A 20,922-nucleotide genomic window follows, 5' to 3' on the forward strand; every position below is an offset into this window, starting at 1 on the left:
TAGCTCTTTAATTACAAATCTGCAGTGTCCAGTGTAGAAGCTTCCCAACGGTCGAAATGATCACTGGATCATTTCCATGCCCCACCTGGAAGTCTGACATGGGGCTAATGTCGGTGAGGTGGATTTAAAGGTCCCATAATTTTGTCCAGTGGGCCAAATCCAACTTCACTCAACCAAATGGTCAGTTTATTTAAACCTTGGAAGTGCAAATAATGTCACATAAAATGCACATCGTGGCCGAAAGTTTGTGCACCCTTGACCATCACACTTATACGTGCTTGTTGAGCATTTTCGTTGTTCTAACAAGCTTCACTCTTCTCTTCTCTGAGAAGGTTTTCCACTAGATTTCTAGGATCTGTGGGGATTTGTGTAAATTTATTCAGCTCCAAGAGCCTTAGTGATGTTGGGATGCTGACAAGGCTCCAGTTCCAGTTCATCCCAAAGGTGTTCAGTGGGGTTGAGGGCTCTGTGCAGGACACTCCAGATCTTCCTCTCAAACCTTTCTCTTCACACCATGTCTTCTCCAAATAAAGCACACCACTGATTCCACACGTTCACCTGTTTAATGATTCAATCTTTGCTCAGATGTGGGGTCTAATTGGTTCAAATGACAACCTGCACCCACATTGGCTCTTTACAGATATTATTATACACCCCTTTCCCTATAACATAACACTTCTGTAGTTGATGCATTATCATTTATTATTGTAGACAAACGTACAGGGTTACACTAAAAATTCTCAGATCGGCTTTTGTTCCTGGTCAGAAAATTGAACTCACATCTGTAAGTAAGGAATAAACAGCAATGGGTCATGGATGGAGAAAGAATTCCTGGTCCAAAAGCAGTACCTCCTGAACTGTTTATTTCTTTTGTACCAAGTTTTCGATTCATTAATAAAAACAAATCGTTCCATAAATACCATGTCTTTGTCTCTTTTTAAAATGAATACAGTGGATCCTCAATGTACAAATTTATTGCGTTCTGGAGGCAAGTTCTTAAAACAAAAATTCTTATGGCAATAGACATTTTCCCATAAGAAATAATGTAAATGCTGATAATCTGTTCCAGCCACCCAAAAATATTACTAATATTACCAATTTCCAAGGGTCAAGAGTCCTCACAGACAGTCGTGCCACCAAGCTTGGGCTAAAAATAGACCAGACCACCCATGCCACTAATCTGTCAACAAAAAAACCTGCAAAAAATTTTGAACACTTGCCAAAGGCAACGTTGGTATCGTGGGTTGACTCTTCGACGCTGACTGAATAAAAATTTGTAAAATTCGTAAACTTGCTTCGGTTGACTTCGCTTAGCTTTCCACTGACGAAAAACAAGTTTTGAAAGGCTCCCGGACGATTACTTGCAAAATTTTAATTCTTAAGGTGAACATTCCTAAGGGAGGGCTTTTGTATGCTGAGGTTCCAATACAGCTTGTTATGTTACTACGAAACAAAAAAGTGCAAAGTCCTCTGTGCTAGAAACTGTGGCAGGAATCTTATTGTCTGTTCTGAAGTACTGCTACTGTATCAGTGGTGTTACTAAAAACAGAATTTTATAATTGTAAATAAAATCAGCATGTGATCTGTGCAATTAAACTGATTACGTGTGACACACTTTTGCATGTTGGATGGATGCCAGGCACTAGTAGAGCCATTGACTTGACAAATTTGCCGTTTTAATGATTTATGGCATGATCTGCTGTCAAACAATCCTGCCATAATGTGATTAAACAAAGAAAATGTGATTAAACAAACCAGCGGACACGATCATTTGACATCTGGAGTGTGCAAATATGGATTCGCAAAAGGGATTACTCTGTTGTCTATTTCCGAACATTGTATAACATTTCTTGCTGTTTGCGTTTCAGTAATTGTGCCTTTATGCTGCGAAAGACATATATTTTATATCAAATGAACCGGGTGCCATATTAGACGTTCACAAATCAACATCTGGAACTGAAGCTCCTGAAATTCATCCTCTTCCCTGGAGGTTCCTGCCATTAATGCTCTTACAGAAAACTTCACCGTAGAAACAAATGTATTTTTCTTTTTTAAGTAGCACTTTATTTTAATCCATTTTTATTATGCGGTGTGTCCAGCATACAAGACCTACTCAGTCAGTCTCAGCATCAGTAATCAGGCTCATGGTGGATCCGGAGATATTTCCTGGGAACGCTGGGTATGAGGTGGGAATACAGCCTCGATGGGACGCACGGAAAAAAATGGACAATATTGAAACACAAAAATTTCCAAATAAATGGTTTGAATTAGAGCTGGAAATATCGCTCAGAGCAGAAGATACAATTTTAGATTATAAATATCTGACTGTGGGTGGATTTCTTGTAGGTTCTGGCAACCCAGATGCAATTATTTAAAATCGTTTCATATTAATCCTGACAATTCTGTATCACAAGGGGGTGGTTAGTGGCTAGGATGTTTGCACCACTAGTGTTGATGGATCTATTCCTGCCTCTGCCTGATAATATTTTATAATATTAAATGTGCAATATCTCCCACAATGGCACTTTATGACTGCATACATTTACAGGGTTCTATTCTACTCATCGTTTTTGCACATGTCTGGGTGGGAGTGTAGATAGACGCTTAAAGTACTCTTTATGCACGACAATAAATTTAAACTGAAAGTTCCCGTATATGTATTTTCCTCCCAGTGCCTCAGAGGTTTCCTCTCTGAACTCAGGTTTTCTCTCCAGACCGAAGACACGTGTTGTAAGTTGATTGATGTCTGTAAATCGTCTGTATTGTGTGTATAGTGGTGTGTGGTTGTTGTGTAGGATAAGCAGAAAATTACAGAAAGTTAATGGATGAAATTATGTATCATAACAATATTTTGTTTCATGCTTTCTCGTGTTATTTTGGTGATGCGAAATCTTGATTTGGTTATTCATTAGTTGATTAACCCTGGCACATCCGCCCTGAACCCTTTGTGGCTGGGGGTTCGATTCCCACACCCACCCTGTGTGCGAAGTTTGCATGTTCTTCCTGTGCTTCAGGGGTTTCCTCTGGGTACTCCGATTACCTCCTGCAGTCCAAAGACATGCTATGCAGACTGATTGCTATCTCTAGGTTGTCTGTAGAGGTGAGTGTGTGTGTGTGTGTGTGTGTGTGTACCCTGCAACAGATTGTCACCCCATCTTGTGTGTCACCTGTCTTGTGCCCTGAATCCCCTGGGATAGACTTCAGGTGTGAGCCTGTGTAGGATAAGCACTACAAAAGATGGATGGATGGATGGATGGATGAATGGATGGATGATTAATTCTGACTGGCTCATGGATCATGACTGTCAATATTTTATATAACTGCAACCAATAAAAGTATTATGATTTTTTTCAAATTCGGTTTATTTAATTTAAACCACGGTGAGGTGAAATAATTAGACATGAATTAAAATATTACACATTTTAAATCTGGTATATAAATCATTAAATTCACTTCTAAATCTTTTTATTTTTTTGTATATATATAGTTTTTACAACCCGTAGATGGTGCTACAAGCTGCGTTGCTGCGTGAACACAACACGCTGAATCCCAAATAGCTCTAAATGGTAAACCTAGTGCACTAGTCAGGGTGCATCATATACGATTTCCTTAGGCTACCAAGTGCACTCATGTAGGGGGCCATTTTGTGATAGAGCGTGCACCGAGCTCCACATTCCCACAATGCCTTTAGTGTTTACATGTGCTCTGACAGCGCCGTTGCCGTTCAGAGCAGCTTGCCTAGTAACCAAGCGGAAGTTGAAGTGTCCGAGCGGTCTCGCGCTGCCGTTTCGCCGGTGGAAAAGTTACGCCGTGAGTAGCGCACTGTTTCACTTTATTATGTCCATTAGAACAACAGTGATAATAGCGAAAGGGAGGCATTTTACAGGGTTTTTAACTATCATTTTTGGCGATTGTGAGTGTCAGTCGGTTAGCATGCTGGCTAATAACGAAGAGGCACGTGAAGTTGAAGCATCGTTGCTTAGTGACGGCTTTTTAATTCTAATTGTTACAGTTTCGTGGCTCGTGCAGCTCAGTGCTGCTGTTTGGCTCTAGTAGCTTGACTTCCCTTGTACACTGAGGTTAAACCAAGAATGTGTCTGAATGTGTCGTTGCGTGGTTTTCTGAACCAAAGTTTTTTATTATATTTATTTCTCTGTCTAACAAGCTACGGTTTTCTTCTCGCGCCGGTCAGCTCACTGGGAAGTCCGTTGCACGTTCTTCGTCTCGCGCTCAAACCACGCCCACTTCCACCATTTACACTGTATGTTTATGCTGTTCACGTTTTAATAACACTTCCGCAAAAATGGGAAAAAGTGCACTGTTCTCACAGGAAAAGCACCACTGAGGAACAGCACACAGACTGATGTTGTGCAGGACTACACATCTACCAACATCTTTTTTTTTTTTAGTAGAAAGTTGTTAATACACGCTTAAAAGTTGCTAAAAGTCGCAAGATGACGCCACGGGCTAATTTGCATATTCATTACGCCGTCGTGGTAATTTGCATATTCATTACGCCGTCGTGGTAATTTGCATATCACAACGTGTCGCATGAATAGAACAGGGAGGAATGTATCAGAATGCAAAAAAATATTTCTTTTTTAACCTTTAGTATTTCATTTCTATTATTCAGTAATATTATAATAATAGTAATTTTACAGTACAGCCAAAAACAAAAGACAAAAAGGAGCAGTGATTAAAAAAAAAAAGTTAAGGACGGATGGGATAGTTTGCTTATGTTACTTAAATATTGCCAAGAAAATAGTTTAAATATTATTTATATTTAAATAACGAACATAGAAGTGTGAGAGATAAAACTAGAGACCACGTGATCTAATACGTAACCGTGTATTAAGAGAGTATTAAGCTCCGCCCACTTGCTGTGTGACGTCATACATCACTGTGAATCTTGTTTTCTGATATACACTATATGGCCAAAATTATGTGGACACCTGACCATCACACCCATATGTAGTTCTTCCCCCAAACTGTTTCCAAAAAGTTGGAATCACACAATACTCTTAGGATTACAATTTCTGGAATTCACTGTTCCAGCATGATGCCCCTGTGCACAAAGATAGCTCCATGAAGACATGGAAGAACTCGAGGCCCACTGAACACCTTTGGTATGAACTGGAGCACCGACTGAACCCCAGACCTCCTCACTCTTACAACATCAGTGTCTGATCTCACTACTGCTCTTGTAGCTCAATGAGCAAATAAATTCCTTCCCAGAAGCTCGGAGGATGTTATAACAGCAAAGTGGGGATACATCTGGAATGAGATGTTCTACAAGCAAATATGTGTGCAGTGGTCAGGTGTCCAGATACTTTTGGCCATATAATGTGTATATGTGAATGTAAGCATTATTGTAATATACGTGTTAACGTCTTTTAGAAACCTTATAATCCACACTAACTAGAACGGAGACCTATCTAACCAGTGTATTTTTAAAGCTTAAAAAAATCATTTAATTTTCTGTATTAAAAACCAAAAATCTTATTTTCATGAAATTGTGCACATTGATTCCTCTCTCTAATTAAAAAGGCCATTACAGAGCAATTACCTAAAATGTTATTTTTGGATTCATGTTAGAATTTCTTGAAAAAAAAAAAGGTATAAATTATTTATTTATACTATTGTGTGTAATTTCTTAATTAAACCAAGAAAATAATATTCTGACAAACTTTGTTTTAAAGCATTTAAACAAATAATCTTTTAATTTCTCTAGCAACATTAACATGGTTTTATACTGAAATTTCTTTAAAAAGTGCTTAGCTTAAAATTAGTTTTTTTGATATTTTTTAGAAAAAAAAAATTAGCAAAAAACATAACTTTCACAAAAGCTAAGCATCAAAATAAAATCAACTACATGGCAAATATAATGAAATATTTAATAAATATAATAAAAAAAATCAGTTGTAACAGGGAAAAATAAAAAATCAAGTCTCTTTATATGTCAACATCACAGATCTTTTCCAAATTCAATTCCAGTCTTTTCGATCTGTTCAGATGCATACTTTAGTTTTCCAATATCATATTAATGGTTTTTGTTGTTGGCATCGACCTGATCCCGATCCTGTTTATCTGATTGGGGCCATCTCTCGTTTTATAATAAATGCAAATATATGCGTATTCAATTAAAGACTCATTTGCATGAATACATGTAAATGCATGATCTTGAGCTCCCCTCATCGTCTTCAAACTTTCACACGTTCTTCCCCCTCTACATGCCGGTTTCTTCCGGGTTCTCCTGTTTCCCCTCTCACCTCCCCAAAACCATGTCAGCTGAGCCTAACAAATTTCAGCTAATCCCTGTTAAACCAGGGAACATCCACCCCCCCCGCACAACCTCCTTTCCACAGTAAACAGTGGCAGCACATATTCTTTATAAATGAATTAAAATAACACCAGCTGTTTTTTCCCCTCTGTAGATATTTCCCTGCCAGTCTATTCATAGCTGCCAACTAATTAGTAAGTGGAACAATTACTGGAATATACATTTGTGCTTTTGGAGATTGGAGAAAATATTGCAAATACGTTTTTCCCCTTTAATAACAACAAATTCAGGTAGGCGTCGATGATGTGGCAAAAGTATTTATATACGGAAAGGTTTAAACAGGACGATTATAAGGAGAAAGTGAGATGTATCGCTGTCACTCAGCTCCTTTCGCAGTCAAATTCGCTCCCACTGCGAGGGGGACCAGAGTTTGTTCTAAATCTCCCATCACAAATCACCAACAGAGTGCCTGCAGTCTGAAAGCTAGAGCCAGGGATCATGCTGCTAAATGTAGGCAAGAGTTTTCATGCTGAGTATGCAGCGAGTTTGACAGGTTCACCTGAAACACGTCTGCTTGTGCGGCGGGATTTTGACCTCCTCAGTCACGCCAGTCTTTTTTTTTTCCCCCTTATCTCGGCTGCATGGCCGGCTGCACCGCCTTTCTATTCCATCAGATTTTACACTCCCATGCATCCTTACTATTTTCAGAGAGCAGAGGGCGGCGAGTGACGCAAAGAGCACTAGTGTCATTCTCACGGGCGTCATGTCTGCACTGCCGCTCCTTATGGAGAAGTTTAGCATCCTGGCAACACGTGAGAAACATTCATGCTCGCTGCTTCCAGCACATGGCTGTCAGGATTCCCCAAACTGATTCTCCAGGCTGATGAGCAGCTGTTTACACGGAGTCTGATCAAAGCCGGGTTTTCAGCGAGGTTGCGCTTTTGTTTGTTTCGCGGTCGAGAGTTGTATATCAACGCATGTCTTCTTAGAAAACAGAGAAGATGCATCTCTGTTTTGGTTGTGTCTTTTAGAAAATTCCTTAAAGGTCCTACGTATGATCGTAACAACAGCATGTTTTCCATGCTTAAGGTGCTTAACTTGTATGGAAGAATTGATCTGCTGGGAAGTGGGAGCTTGGTGGTTTTGAGTTCACCTCCCGGGACCACCAGGCTGCCTCTGAGATGCAGGAGATAAATGTAAGGCACTGTGGATAACTGGCTGAAATGTAGACGTCTTGCACAGATGTTGCTCATGTATGATGAGGTTTGTTTGTTTGCTTTACCTTTAGTGTTCACACACATTGCTGCTCTGTGTGTTCAAGTCAGCTTCTCACACTCTCTATTAAAGATATTGTTTAAATGCAATAGCGCAGGGGCTGAGATCTGACAAAAAGTTTTATTTTTTTTATCTTTACATAATCTAGGCTGCTTCAGACGGGACATAGTCTACACATGATGTCTTCCTACTTCAATGACACATAGTCCCCAACCCCCTCAGTTGCTTTTCAGCATGCACTGCTCATCAGCCATGTTTCTAGAAACATTCTCATATATATATATATATAAATATATATATATATATATAGGGTTTTCTCCCTCCTTCCCAAAAAACATGCCATAAAATTGTCCAAAATGTGAATGCATGGTGTCCTGTAAAGTACCATCCATGGTGTAATTCCAACCTATTGTTCCCAGGATAGACTCATGAGCAGGACATAGGTTTTTCACATATCAATATTTCACCGTCTCACCCCCCCCATCCTTCCCTTTCTGTGATTGTTCTTCCAACTACACAGACAAAAGTTGTGAAGGTGCCTGAAGGCCTGACGTGGTTCTTTGACGCAGACCCATTTTATTAATCCAGTATGATATTAGAAGAGCTAAAGTGGCCCAGTGACAGCGTGATTAAAACGGACCTGAAGTGGGGTAATACATAATTGGTGTGACGGAACTAATATCAGCCGAGTCCTTCTTCAAGAGTGACACATTCATTTGCTGGGTGAGGTTAGTAGGTGTGTGTGTGTGTGTGTGTGGGGAAGTGTGAAATGAGGGGAAACAGACTGCTCAGCAGAGCTGGAGGAGTGAGTTGTTTCACTGCCCTTCTATTAGAGTGATTTCAGAGCGCCGGAGCACACCCTTTTATAATCCGGGAACAGTCAAAGTGATTCTGCTTATATTTCGAAAGTACTGCACTGTCAATAGCCTCTGGTTACATTAGGAGACTCTAATATCTGATATGAAGGTTGGTCATTTTGTCATTGCCCCAGTGTTGTGTGTATTTGAGTGAAATCTATACTGTTGATTCAATCTTTATCAGATAACCACCTGAATGGAAGGAGCCGAAACTAGCCTGGGAGCTTCAATTTAAAAAAGAAAAAGACATTAGACAGTTTTTGTGGGGTTTGTATTTAAGTGTGTGTGTGTGTGATGGGGAAGGATGCTTCTCAGACTACATACAGCACACACCATACAAGATATACAAGTATTATGTAGATATACATGTTGTATCTTTAATAATAATGACATTAATGGTCTGTTGACATGGAGTAGTAAGGTGATGCAGCTTGGGCCCAAGTGTTTGCTACCTCATGGAGAGATATTACTGAGAAGCTTCATGCTGCTAGTCCTGAGTTGCGTTACTTTTTGACCTTTTGACAGACATGACCATTCACATGACTCCCTTGTCCATCCTCAGAAGAATTAGTGGCATTGGTGGCGTGCCATTGAACATAGAAGGACAGTTTTATCATGTGCCATCCATATCTACTGAAAGCAGACTCTCCACTGGTGTGACGCAGCACTAGAGCTTCTTCTATTCTCCCTGTGAGATAATAGTTAGGGATGTCCCTTCTGCTAATTTTATTATTCAAATATCCATAAGAGGTGATGAATGATATTTGGTTAATCGCCGGGAGGCTGGAAGGGATCTTTATTGTGGCAGAATTTTCCACTGCAATTAAACTTTTGCTTAATATGTTTAACAGAGATCATCCAGAGGAATAATCAACAGAAATCTGAATCGCACAGCAGAAGCTTTGCTGAAGGTCAGCTCAGTATTTCAGACTGTAGTCTGCAGTGTCGCATGCTATGAGGTGAAAAAAAATGAGGCTCTAGAGATGTTGTTTTTTTTTTTTTTAGTGCCAACACACACTTGAACTTCTACTCCATTACAGTGTATCAAAATGTTGCCAGATGTGGTCTTTCTTTCTTATATTCTTTTAGACATCAGCTGGATATTGAAATAGCGATTTCTGTGATATCAACCACCCGTGCACAACCCTAGTAATATCCTGTCCTTTCCTCCCTCAGACACTCAGGTTTCAGCTCGCGTCTTAGCACGTCTGGGAGATATGTCATCTCAGACGGCCGCTCATCATCCGGTCTTGAAATTCCAGCAAGGCAGAGCTGTGTATGTCTTTTGAGATGCATCACTATAAACACTGATGCTTGGACCCCCACCTTCGACTGAACAAACCTCGCAATGCACCACGTTCAATTCCACGGCTCGACCGGACCCATCATCCCTCAAGGTACCAGAAGGATATTCATCAAGACTCAAGACTCTGTCCTGGCACCTAGGTGTTGGAATGAACTTCCCCTGAGTCACTGAGTCACTGCCTGTCTTCAAAGACTGATGACTTACCTCCTTACCAAGCACTATATCCTGGGGGACAAAAAAAACTTGTGCTTTGTTTTCATGCTTGTACAAGACCACTCTAACAGAGATTTTTCTTCATGGTATTCTCAGGCCTCCATTAGAATTACTATTATTATTAAGCATGAGGATGTGTATTTGATGGAGACTACTCCACTGACGTATCCTGGTTAAAATGACTGCTTACAAATTTCTCACCAATTCTGACATTTCAATGGATCATACCTGTATGCTGTATGTTTTTAAATTAGTATACGTACCCATACTATGTCTATTTCTGATCCAGTCCACCCTAATCAGCCTTGATCCCCATAATCAACACACTTTTAGGCCAACGAACCTGACAGTCTTTGCAATCTTCTTCTAGGAGCTCTTCCAGGAGTATGCATTCCCGGAATCTTTGTAGGCACAGCAGGAGGCTTTATTCTCCGACTTGCACCGCTTTCATGCTGCTCTTTTGATCTACTTTTAATGAAGTAGATTTCTTTTACTGTAGTTTAACCTGTCAGGGTTGGGAATATACAATGTGTTTAATGCTGTATAGGGAAAAGAAGCTAAATGAGCATGTTATGCCACTTTGTATCTCACTGTACATACTAAATCCTTGTAGCTACTCGCATTCATGCTGTGGAGGAACTAATAAGCATTTGTTTGAATGCTGACGTGGATTCGCTCATTATGATTTGAGATTCATTCTGAACGCTAGAGTGTGTGTGGCCACCCTGGAGATCCCACCACCACCACCACCGCAACCACCATTACCTCAAAGTCTATTTACACTTCAGTCTTATTGATGGTTGAATGAATTTTCTAGTTTTATTTACTCTGTAGAATCTTTCACAATGTTCAAGATACACTTGAAGCATCAGCTCTTCTGAGAGCACTTAAATTTTTTTTTTCTTCGCAGAAACACTCTCCCACTCAGTGTCTATGCACATAGGAGTGTATATATAGATGCGTTTCTCTTCATGATACAATTCTTCTCGCGCTCCGTTTCGGTTACTGGTGTGTAAAATACCTCTGATATATAATTCAAACATCCCGTGCCACATGAAACGGTAACACGATGATGTCACGCTTACAAAATGACCACACTGAATGACCTCAATCTGGACTTGTTTAAGGAGTATTGATGAAAATCGAAGCCGAGCAGACCATAAATTGTGCTCTCTGCCAAACCATCACGAGGAAGGAACCACATCCTCTTCCTGTAAAACAAGTAACCTGATAAAAACATCTTACACATTAAAGTCAGCAGGACGATTTCATTACTGGCAGTACACAGCAGCAATAATGCAAGTTAGGCAAGAAAAAATGTCCACAGACAATGCTAAGCGAGTAAAAATAACAGCGTGTGTTGTTCTCGACGATACTAGTCATTAACAGGGAAGGGATTCCAACGTAATGAACACAAAGTGTTTACTTACGACTGCACAGAGGCGTTCTTCAATAACACAACCCACTTGTAACTAGAAAACGTTATAAAGTACAAGACTTACACGTTTTCCTCCTACACCATGATGAACCCCCAGATTGTGATCTCTGTAAGAATGCCCGGTAAGCACATATTGACTTAACAACACTAGACAATGATTTTACTCAGAAAATATGTATTAAGGAGTCTATTATCATTATCACTATTAGTTTTTTATCATCAAAGTGATGTCCATCATATAGCTGCTGTTGTTCACACAGATTCTATTGTAATACTATAATCGCTAAAATAGCCATTGATGCTGGCCTGCCATTAAAAGAACAAAAAACACACAATTAAAGAACAAGCCCGCTCTTGGCCACGTATGGCCGCTGCTTATAGCAAAATGTCCAGTGTCGTCCATGATGATTAAAATTAATTAGGTTTCTTTAATTGTTCGCATTAAAGTACCACGAAAACGCAATCATACACAGTCTGAAAAAATGGTACTGTAGTACCGCCGTATTAATAATGGCATGTATCAAGATCATGTCATATACTTTCGACTTACTTGGGTTTATAATGCACTCTAGGATTCTCCAATAAAAAAAAATTGTCATAGCACCAAGCTTTAAATTACTTTGACTTGATGCTAGCTTTTTTCCATACAGTTCCAGTGGAGTGAGTCAAATGAATGCAATAAATAACTCTACTGTATAATATGCTTGAAAAGAGACGCGACTATAAACCCGATTTTATTTATAAAATCTTATAGACACTTTCTTTAATTTGCATTTCTATTACAGACAATTGCCGAAAGGACATAGCATGTGATTGAGAGGCTGAGCTTTTTCCTGAAAGCTGTATGTTTGACCTCCATTACTTCGGAGCACGCGTACGTAAACTGTCAAGTGAACAGACTGCGCATTAACCATTCTGTAATGCATGTCAGCCTTTAAAAGCTCATATCAGGTTGCCTCGCAGCTGAGCCCCTTCAAGCCTTGTTTAAAATATTTATTGCATCGTAGGGGCACCCCATGTATCTGAAACTATGTGCCTTGTCCTTAATCCTCATCCTCATTCCATTAGTATTATCATGGGTTTGGATCGGTTTCACGTCTCCAAGCCTTTTTTCCTTGATCGTCTTAGTCCAAGATGCTTGGATAACCTTGATAATGAAGGGATCCAGTTCTGAGGTATGATTTTGGGAAGTAAGCGTAAGAGAAGTGACTGCGATGCTCCAGGATTGGATTTGACCGCATGTTGAAATATTACTGTTTGTATTTTATTGACTTTAGTTCAGTCTGTGTTTCATCCCTTGTTTATTTCCTTCATTGGTGTTTGGGTTGTAACAAAAAAAAAAATCCCATCCAGATAAGTTTTCAGTCATGATTCGTATGAGTCATTTATATGTGACTCCTTGTCATTGATTCATTTCCGATCAAATGGTTTGTCAGCTTGTCTATAACATGGGGCAGTGGCAGCTCTGCATTTCAGACACTGGACCACTGATTTCTAAAGTTTTGACTTTCCCACCCCTGCCAAGCTGCCAAGCTTTTGATCAAGTCCCTTAACCCTCAGCTGCTTAGTTGAATAAATGAAATAACCATTTTTGAGAGTTATCCAAGGTATCAGTGCATTTATAACACTGTCCAGCTCCACTGTTGCTAATAGTAACAAGGCAGTTGATAGTAATCACTGTTCTTGTAATGGTTTCATTTATTTCTCTGGTAATTTAATAACATTTTAACCTTGATTGGTCATTAACCAATCCTCATTACGTCACAGTGCTGGGGCGTTCTCAAATCTGATTGGTCAGAAGGTGTGATTCAATACTATAACAGCAGTTCAAGCTACAGTTCAGCTGATACATTATCATACATTGTACGTTACCGTTTCACCGATATTTCACATGGACTTGTATGGCATTGCCGTTGGAATTTTCTTGTATTGCAAATCTGCCATTTAGATTTATGGCGTCTGTTAACTGCTGTAAATGTAAATGGCAGATGGATTAAAACAGGGTTGGGATTTAAGAAGGAATATCATATAATCATTACTATGTTGAAGGAGACGTTGATTAGCATTTATGGAAGAAGTGAGCTTTATATCCGCCAGATGCGAAGCTGTAACTTTAAGTTTTCCACCATAAACACAGGATTTTGTGGTTTCACGTTAACAAGCTGCATTCTTTTTTGTTTAATTGACTTGAGAAGAAAGTTATAGCTGCTGTAACACAAGTGATAAGCTGAACAAGCTATATAACTAGGACGAGTTATTCTTTAATAAATAGAGAATTGTTTAGGACAAAATTTGGTATAAGATGAATAAAACACCTCTGGGTATGCTGTTATAGGAAAATAATCAACATTTGGGGGGGGGGGTGTTTATGTTCCAACACTACCACATTGTTGATTTTACATAACATGCTGTTTTTAATTCCTTACATATCGTTTCGCTTAATTGCTAATGTGCCTCTTAACTATTAACGTGCGTTTCTGTTAATCCAGCGTAGGACGTGTTTCTGGTTAGCCCATCTCCTCTAAAGAAAAACAAACCCATCACAGCTCCAGCCACTAACTGATTCTGAATAGGTTTGGGTGGCAGTCACGTCGAAAACACAATTCAGATGGAATGAAACAGACGAGTCCTATTGCGCTTCAGACGGGTCATAAAGTGCGTCCTGAATGAGCTCTGAAAATCCATTAGCCTCTGTTCTTGTCACACGTTTTTGTAAATTTATCTCTTCGAATGCTGTCACTGGGCATTTCCAGGTGGTTTATGTAATCCGAACGCTCCGCACTCTGGCTTTTTTTTTTTGGTCTAAAGCATAGAAACAGCAATGAGTGTTTGCTTTTCACATTCAGATGATAAGGTAATCAATGAAGCATAGTGCTTTGCAGAGTGCAAGGTGTCTTTGTGTGTGTGTGTGTGTGTGTGTGTGTGTGAAATTCTAAAAAGCTTCCTGACACCGCCAAGTGTACTGTACGGACCCGGCTTTTGAGAAAGCTTTCACTTGATATTTGCAGCCGATTAATTGTACATGGAAATAGATGGCATGTCTACCTGCTTTTCTGTTCAGCCATTACTTTTCACATTATTACTCAAGCAGGGCAAAGTGATAAAACCCCGAAATGGCTAAGCTAAGAAGCAGTTTTTATCCGTCCAACATCCAAGGATGGGGTTTGCCAAATTGTGGTCCTTTCGATTTTAACAAAAATGGTGCAAACATGAAACCGCTGCTTCCTCATAGCTTCATAAAGGTAAAAATAAATACTGAGCGTTTATACTGGTGTTGAAAACAAAACAAAAGAAGTTGCACAGGGATTGTCCTGACATTGAAATGTAATAAAATGAAGGCCAAGATCTCAGCGTGAGAGACAGGGCAATCATTCGCTGTGCTGAAATGTCAGACATAAGGGGAAATTAATGAGCAAGTGGGGGTTCACTCAGATGACATTTCAGCAAATGGCTTAAAATTATGGGTCCGGTATACATCCGATTCCTCGGAATACTTATCGTATCACATCATATGCATCGTATCGTATCACATGTATGCATTTATATGTTAAAAAAAGCAGTCACATAATTAATAAATGCAAATTTTGTCATGTACAACACAGAACCTACGTCCAGTTAATAAACCCTCCTGAGGTGTACTGTTATAAGCAAATAATCAAACACCGTACATTTAGCTTGATGTGTAGTGTAGTGACTGTTGCCACCCCAAAGTATGACTATTTTAGTGTAGACCGCAGGATCAACAATGATTTACATTTATTTTTTATCTTTTTATAGTTACGCTGAATGCTGTGCCATGAAACGAGTTCACTTTGGTTTTAGTAGCTTGAAAAAGTTGGAGAGAAAAGGCAAAGTGCTCTGTCAGAAAGCTTTAAGGAAGAGTTTTACCTATGAAGACACTTATAACACCATCTCCTTATACACAACTCTCGCCATATGAATTATTATTGGTGTAATGATGTATCATGACGTGAACTGCGAAATGTTGATCCCAGCATTCCATTAATTATGCACATAATGCATTTACACTGTTTGAACACCAGATGTCCCGCTCTGCACAAATACATACAGAGCACACTAGTCACATGACCGCTTTCCTTCATTAGGAGTGTGAGATCGTTTACACAACCTTGTTTATAATGCTTTAAAAAGAGCTCTTGAATACTTTTAAACAACGCCGGACCCGTGCCTTTGTGTTCTACAATGACCGGCGGAAATCGGGCAGTTTAGCCGACTTTGGAGCTCTAGTTCTGCTACAGAGCATGTTACTGTACAGTCAATCCTTTTCATTTTCAAAGTCTCAGGGATTTTGTTTATTCTCTCCAAAAATTTCGGATGATTTATAAATATATTTCTGAATTATATGATTCTTTTGTACATTTTGTTTACATTATTATTCAACTAGTGTTTTAGACAGAAAAAAAAAAATTAAAACATGTTTTTTTTTTATTTTACTTTTCAGTTATAAATGTACGTTCACATTTTGTTAAAATTTTCTTTTAAATCAAATCGTGAACACGGTATCGTGAATCGAATTGAATAAAGACCAGAGTGTATCATTGTATAAATAAAAGTGTGTTTGAGTATTACCATGAATGCATTAATAGAAACCTGTGATTTGACCTGCCTTCATGTTCTAGTATATTTACTTTTACATTTCTGGCATTTGGCAGATGCCCTTATCCAGGGAGATGTACAACACAAAAGTGCTGTGAAGTCTCTATCAATAAATACATTAACACTGGTTCAGTAGGTCACAGACGTAGGATATCATCAGCCTAAAAACTGTGTTAGGAGGAAATGTAGCGCAATTGGTTTTTTTTTTTAAATGCATAAAACAAACAAGGAAAATAGTTTCAGGAAGAGGGACAGTGACTCAGCTGTTTGGACATCTAGGGCAAGTTCATTCCACCACATCGGTGCCAGAAGAGAATGATACAGATTATAAAATAAGAGACATGGACCAAATCCTTTAAGCCATCAGGGTTAAATAATTCTCTTAATCCTATCAAATTGTCTCCACACTGTATACATGTCTTGTTTTTCATTGTGCACTTCAGTGATTGACTTTACAGCATCAATCCTTTAAGAACCGTCACAGAACCCGTTGTTGAACTAGACAGACGGTGAGAGCAAAGGTGATCCTCGCATGATGACTGCCGAAGGCACTGTGCGGGTTATGGTTAACTGGTTTGTGAAAGCTTATATGCCTTGTGCAGTAGATTTTCTGATTGTTAACTTTCTTCTACCGCAAAGGTTGCTGCGTGACTCATATTTATTTATTTTTTCTCCCTTCTGTGATATCGATGTGCATCAAGGCTTCCTATTGAGCTCATTGCGAGGATTCATTGTCCTTGTAATGGCTGCAGTTTATGGATTTGTCTCAGCTTGAGATGGATTACTATCGCCCTGTTTTCTGTTTCTATAGCAGAGCAGCAGCGAGTTTGGAAATAGTTTGAACTTCGTGTGTTTGCACTTTAATTAGATGAAAGCCTGGTACAAGGATGATTTATTTATTTTTTATTTTTTTCGTCCTCATGTTGACATTCAAGGATTTATAACTTTCCAAGCAGTTTATTTTTTTATGATACGCCGTTTCAGAACGACAAATTTGTGTGTCAGATGAGTTATAAGGCAATATAATAATAACACAGCAAGGTCTTGTTATTATAGGAAACTAATCGATGATGGTAGGGCATGGTGAAACCTGACAGGAATGGGAGTACTGTTCATACTTCAGAGTTTTATCTCAGAGCTGAAATTCTGAAGTGTTTTTGTTTTATAACTACAAAAAAAAACTACAGACAGTTACAATTTTTATTCATTAAATAATTATGCCCCAGTTTTTATCCATTTATAGTTGCATGTAACATCTATGAGACAAGTTTGGGTTAATATAAGAGACTTCATTCCAGGCTGAAATGCATTATTTATCTTTCATGCCTTTCTTTCTGGAATTCTCTGGAGGCACTGTCCAGTGCTGAAATCGTTCTCCTCTATATTATGGAGATATTATTAGTGAAGTGCTGGTGCAGACCCACATGATTTATGTAAAACAGCTTTGATGTAAATTTCTACGTAAAACAGATGAGAAAGTGCCTCTTTCTGGCACGCTTTCCTCCATCTCTGTCTGACGTTCGCCCATATCAAGGCTGTCTGAGTTATTTTTGGGCGTCCTCCTGTGATTCCGATCCCACTCGGGCAGCCTATTTTTACTGCCTTTCACGTCTTGGACAGAGCCCACGTCACCAAACCTGACCGCACTACAATCTATTTTCACCTGCCTTGAGCCACGTTTTTATACTTTTCCCCCAGACCTTCGCCATTTAGCACGAATTTATTTCCCCTGTTGTTTTTGGTCAGGTGGAGAAAGCCGGGCAAGCGTTTCTCATCACAAAAGACTGTGTTGACCCTCAGGGGCAGCGGGGGAAATGAGAAAAGATGTAGATAGCAAAAGACGCCACCTTTAGCAATCAATAAATGCTGTTTTGTAGTCAGAGCTTGTCCGTCAGTGCAAACGGCTATCTCCGTCCTCCCGCAAAACTAACACGCACCGTGAATGTTGAGATTTTTTTTTTTGTGCGAGTCTGTATTCCTAGTGGGAGCTCATCAACCGTTCGGCGTAATCAGTAGCGTCTGGGGGTCTCTGTCTGGGCATTTTGCATTTCATAGACCCTAATAATATGCCTTAGAGGCATTGGTGTGCAATAATCCTCAGCCCAAGCGCATAGAGAGAGGGTGGAGTATCACATCCTGTCATTTTCACTATGCGTCCCTCGCTCTAATTGGCTTCTTGCTGTTCATTGAAGAGGCAGCCTGATTGAGCAATGAGCCTGTGACTCTCGTCATGGCCAAAAGTGGGTTAGACTATAGCCACAGGATTGCTTCTTTAAACATAACGACTTTTTTTTTTTTTCCCCCACTCAGCACCTCTGTTTTCTCATTTCGTACCAGTCTTATTAAAATCCACACAGCTGAAATAATGAGCGTGAATCTGCATAAATTCCACGTACGGTTTGCGAGGTCTTTTCTTTTTCCTTTTTGTGTGTGCACGCAATCATGTCAATTTGTTTGGCATGGATTCGTTAATACATATTTATATGCAGATGAAGACATTAAGCAGACATTAGCTCAATCACAACAGCTCATTCACGTGAGGGCTCAAGCAGTGTAACAAGCATTCAGCTTCCATTAACCAGCATGCTTAAAAATCCCTTAAAGTTTTACAGTTTGCAAACTTTGAGAAAGAATAAGCATGCACTAGATTTCAGGATTTCTATTTTAAATATAGCAGCATTCAAGCATCCCATAGGACTATAAGAGATTCAGTCATTCGCACACGAAGATAGATGTAATGCATCTGAGCTGGTTTTTTTTTTTTTTTTTTTGAGCTAATGTAATCTGAAGTGCAGGTTTAGGACTAAATGTTTCTATTCTGTCAGCTGAGACATGTCTTTCTGCCAAGGATTTTGCTCATCATACTTTCAGGATTTAAGCCCTGAATCATCTGGCATTAAGCTTTTAGTAGCCCTTTTCTTTCAGGCTTTGGTCTGTAGAGCCCAGGATGGACTTTAGTTAACAATTTATTGTTGCCAGAGGATTTCAAAAAGACTGCATGAAGAACAGAATAAGCATCACTTTCAACAGTCAGACCCCGTCAGAGAATAAGAGGTGAAGTGTTAGTCTGGTTTTCCTTAAAGATATCATCATCAAAGATATGATTTCTGATCAACAACCCAGAGCCTTATCCATCTGAGCTGCGCCATGGCCTTTAACATAATCCAGACAGCTACCTAGTTTGCTAGAATAAGCTAAGTAAAGGGTGAAAAAACACTCATTCTTGTTTGCAAAGTAGGAAATGGACCCCCATCTCCTACATGAAGGCACTTATCAAACCCTGCTCTCCACAATGTTCCTGACTTGACCCCCCACCTACCTTAAAATACAAGGATGACACGCATCAACGCTCTTCTCTGCCCGGCTACCCAGATGTTGGAATGGACTTCCCCTGACTGTACAAACAGCTTAGTCACTTTCTCAAGACTCACAAAGACTCAAGACCTACCTCATTCCCAAGAACTAATTAAATTTGTACGCACTCCTCTCTCAGAGCTTGTTTTTACTCCCAGTTTCCAATCTATTTATACTAGCTTGAGGATATGTTTTTAACAAACACCACGAAGCACTCCTGTAAGTCAGCCTGCATAAAGATGCCTGCCAGAAGCTGTAGAAAGGAAACCGTATGGAGACCTTAAACCCTAAACCTCGCTCAATATGCCGTAGGTTGAGTCAGCGTTTTTCCGTGGATGTTGGGAAATCAACGCATTAACACCCGAAAAGTCGGCCCGTGGAATCTGATAGCATGTTCGGACGCTGTGGTGGCAGACAGCCGACTGCAGGGAGTGTAAAGTGTCACTCAGTGCGCTTTCTACCACTTAGCAGACCACAGGCTTAGGCTTTTTAAGTAGATTAAGATTTAAGTACATTTGAAAAAATTTGATACGTTGCAAATCGGCGGCTGGGAAAAGTACTTTGACGGCTCATCTTAAGCTTACAGTGGCAGTGAACTTACGCTGTTATTTAATTTTAGACTTATTTATGTATTACTATCCGTTCTGTCCATTTTTCTCTGCGTGCCCTCTAGAACAAAAGTTTGTACACCCCTACCATCACACCCAAATGTGCTTGTTGAACAGATTCCAGATTTATTCCTCCTTTACTCCAATCTTCTGCAAAGTCTTTCCACTAGATGATGGAGATAGCTGTGATCATTCAGCTACAAGAGCATTAGTGAGATCAGACATTTGATGTTGTAAGAATGAGGAGGTCTGGGGTTCAGTCAGTGTTCCTCTGTGCTGGACACGCCCGTTTTTCTACTCCAACCTTCTCACACCATGTCTTCATGGAGCTGGCTTTGTGCACAGGGGCATTGTCATGTTGGAACAGGTTTTAGCCTTTTAGTTACAGTGAAGGGAAATTGTAAAGCTATAGCGTGTAATGACATTCTATACAAAGTCTGTCCAATATTGTGGCAACAGTTTGGGGTTCAGGTGGTCAAGCTTTTGGTCATGAGGTTGCACCATGTGTTATTCTTGCAACTCTTGGAGAAACAGGAACATGGTAAGGAATGTAAGTCACTAATGGTTTCTTGGTGATTAATGTGTGAAGCAGGGGTGCATGGTGACACAGCGACTCCCTGTTCGATCCTGAGCTCTGGTTACTGACTTTCACATTTGTGCATGGGTCTCCATCCAGGTTCTCTGGTTTCCTGTCAAAAACCTGCCTTAAAATGCTTAGACTTTGCCCATCCAGCATTCCAGAGATCCACCATGACTCTGACTAGTTGAATGAATGCATGAAGGGATTTATGGATACAACCAGCAGTCATAATTGTTTATACTGGTCTGGAGGAATGTAAGCGGTTGCATTACTATCGGGGTCTGATGAAGGAAGAAATCTTGCACAATGGCTAATTAAATAAGTTACAACCACTTACACAGCAGGTTTCCTCAGGAACCTATTTTCCAGGCCTTGTTAAATCATAGTGTAGAGA

At 39.7% G+C, this 20,922-nt stretch overlaps 1 protein-coding gene across 2 annotated transcripts in view; it reads left to right on the forward strand.

Annotated features, from left to right (window-relative positions):
- Positions 1–3,707: 3,707 nt before the first annotated feature.
- enox2 (ecto-NOX disulfide-thiol exchanger 2) overlaps positions 3,708–20,922 on the forward strand; it is a 292,078-nt gene continuing 274,863 nt past the window's right edge. For both annotated transcript variants that reach the window (XM_058407650.1, XM_058407652.1), the window contains exon 1: positions 3,708–3,810. The gene's annotated coding sequence lies outside the window, so the exon portion shown is untranslated. The remainder of the gene's footprint in view (positions 3,811–20,922) is intronic.

Source organism: Hemibagrus wyckioides, linkage group LG14, assembly GCF_019097595.1.
Source record: "Hemibagrus wyckioides isolate EC202008001 linkage group LG14, SWU_Hwy_1.0, whole genome shotgun sequence".
Classification (NCBI taxonomy): Eukaryota; Metazoa; Chordata; class Actinopteri; order Siluriformes; family Bagridae; genus Hemibagrus; species Hemibagrus wyckioides.